The following is a 2,991-nucleotide window of genomic DNA, read 5'->3' on the forward strand; positions in this document are numbered from 1 at the left end:
TCTTTGATTTCTTCAGTGATCTCTTGGTTATTTAGTAACATACTGTTTAGCCTCCATGTGTTTGTGTTTTTACGTTTTCCCCCCTATAATACATTTCTAATCTCATGGCATTGTGGTCAGAAAAGATGCTTGATATGATTTCAATTTTCTTAAATTTACTGAGGCTTGATTTGTGACCCAAGATGTGATCTATCCTGGAGAATGTTCCATGTGCACTTGAGAAGAAAGTGTAATCTGTTTTTGGTTGGAATGTCCTATAAATATCAAATCTGTCTGGTCTATTGTGTCATTTAAAGCTTGTGTTTCCCTGTTAATTTTGTTTGGATGATCTGTCCATTGGTGTAAGTGAGGTGTCAAAGTCCCCCACTATTATTGTGTTACTGTCGATTTCCTCTTTTATAGCTGTTAGCATTTGCCTTATATATTGAGGTGCTCCTGTGTTGGGAGCATATATATTTATAATTGTTTATCTTCTTCTTGGATTGATCCCTTGATCATTATGTAGTGTCCTTCTTTGTTTCTTGTAATAGTCTTTGCTTTAAAGTTTATTTTGTCTGATATGAGAATTGCTACTCCAGCTTTCTTTTGATTTCCATTTGCATGGAATATCTTTTTCCATCCCCTCACTTTCAGTCTGTATGTGTCCCTAGGTCTGAAGTGGGTCTCTTGTAGACAGTATATAGATGGGTCTTGTTTTTGTATCCATTCAGCAAGCCTGTGTCTTTTGGTTGGAACATTTAATCCATTCACGTTTAAGGTAATTATCGATATGTGTGTTCCTATGACCATTTTCTTAATTGTTTTGGGTTTGTTTTTGTCGGTCCTTTTCTTCTCTTGTGTTTCCACTTAGAGAAGTTCCTTTAGCATTTGTTGTAGAGCTGGCTTGGTGGTGCTGAATTCTGTTAGCTTTTGCTTGTCTGTAAAGCTTTTGATTTCTCCATCGAATCTGAATGAGATCCTTGCTGGGTACAGTAATCTTGGTTGTAGGTTCTTCCCTTTCATCACTTTAAGTATATCATGCCACTCCCTTCTGGCTTGTAGAGTTTCTGCTGAGAAATCAGCTGTTAACCTTATGGGAGTTCCCTTGTGTGTTATTTATTGTTTTTCTCTTGCTGCTTTTAATAATTTTCTTTGTCTTTAATTTTTGCCAGTTTGATTACTATGTGTCTTGGTGTGTTTCTCCTTGGGTTTATCCTGTATTGGACTCTCTGCGCTTCCTGGGCTTGGGTGGCTATTTCCTTTCCCATGTTAGGGAAGTTTTCGACTATAATCTCTTCAAATATTTTCTCAGGTCCTTCCTCTCTCTCTTCTCCTTCTGGGGCCCCTATAATGCGAATGTTGTTGCATTTAATGTTGTCCCAGAGGTCTCTTAGGTTGTCTTCATTTCTTTTCATTCTTTTTTCTTTATTCTGTTCCACAGCAGTGAATTCCACCATTCTGTCTTCCAGGTCACTTATCCGTTCTTCTGCCTTGGTTATTCTGCTATTGATTCCTTCTAGTGTAGTTTTCATTTCAGTTATTGTGTTGTTCATCTCTGTTTGTTTGTTCTTTAATTCTTCTAGGTCTTTGTTAAACATTTCTTGCATCTTCTCGATCTTTGTCTCCATTCTTTTCCTGAGGTCCTGGATCATCTTCACTATCATTACTCTGAATTCTTTTTCTGGAAGGTTGCCTATCTCCACTTCATTTAGTTGTTTTTCTGGGGTTTTATCTTGTTCCTTCATCTGGTACATAGCCCTCTGCCTTTTCATCTCGTCTGTCTTTCTGTGAATGTGGTTTTTGTTCCACAGGCTGCAGGATTTTAGTTCTTCTTGCTTCTGCTGTCTGCCCTCTGGTGGATGAGCCTATCTAAGAGGCTTATGCAAGTTTCCTGATCAGTGTTGGGCTTTTGAATGAATGTTTATTGAATAAAATATTATCATTCTAGTATTTTTTTAATAGGGAGAGCTTTTTAGTTTGTATTAATAGTTCGGTATTCCAAAATATGCATTTTACTCGTGACAACACAATTCCCAAATGGTATTCATTATTTTCATAGGACTTCTCAAAAGTCATTTGTATTAAATTAAAATGCCTAAGGCTTAGTGGGTTGAAATTTTAACTAGTCAGATTTGGCTTTTATTCCTGAAAGTTCCTGTTGACTCTTTCCAAGGTGATAGGTGTAGCACAGTAGACTGTCAATGAAGGAACTATTGGCTCCAGGTATGACTGCTTCTCACTTACTGTATGTTCCTGGGAAAGGTTTTTAATCTCTAGGTTCCTAGTTTCCTTATATGTCAAAGCATTTTATAAATATCAAGTCACTTATTTTAATCCTCACAACAAACCTGTCAATAGGCACTATTATTATCCCCATTTTACAGTTGAAGAAACTGAGGCACAGGAAAGTTAAAAAATTAGGCGAAGGCCACACATCTCTTAAGACATCCAGTCTGGCTGCAGAGCCCTGTTCTTATCCACAATGCTGCCTAGGAATATAGTGGGACTTATTGCTTCTTAGCTTGTTACCAGGACAAAGCTAGTCTGCAGAAATGGATTTGGGAGATACTGACATGAAGGTAATAACTAAAGCCACTCAGGGAGAGGAAAAGTAGACAGTGGAACTGTCTACAAAATAGAACTCTAGAAAACCTCAAAAATGAAGAATTAGGCAAAGGAAAAAGAGCAGAGAAGCAAAGAAAAGGAAAGAACTGACCAAAGGGAGTCTTCCAATGAGGCTGACAGATCAAGAAAGATCATTGGAGAGAACTCCCTGGTGGTCCAGTGGTTAGGATTCTCCCAGGGCCTGGGTTCAATCCCTGGTTGGGGAACTAAGATCCCACAAGCCCTGCAGTGTGGGAAAAATAAAATAATAATACTTGGAAAGCATCTTTTGGATTCAGTGATTCAGGGGTTGTGAGTGACCAAAATCTGAATTGTATAGTTTACATGGGTGTCTTTCATGGTATGTAAAGTCTATCTCAGTAAAAAAAAAAAAAAAAAAAAAAAAAA

The 2,991-nt window shown here is 37.6% G+C and overlaps 1 protein-coding gene across 1 annotated transcript in view; it reads left to right on the forward strand.

Moving 5' to 3' along the window:
* Positions 1–2,991, forward strand: part of THBS4 (thrombospondin 4) — a 58,471-nt gene that overhangs the window by 36,237 nt on the left and 19,243 nt on the right. The window lies entirely within an intron of this gene.

The sequence above is a fragment of the Lipotes vexillifer genome, unplaced genomic scaffold (assembly GCF_000442215.2).
Source record: "Lipotes vexillifer unplaced genomic scaffold, Lipotes_vexillifer_v1.1 scaffold83, whole genome shotgun sequence".
NCBI classification, from domain to species: domain Eukaryota; kingdom Metazoa; phylum Chordata; class Mammalia; order Artiodactyla; family Lipotidae; genus Lipotes; species Lipotes vexillifer.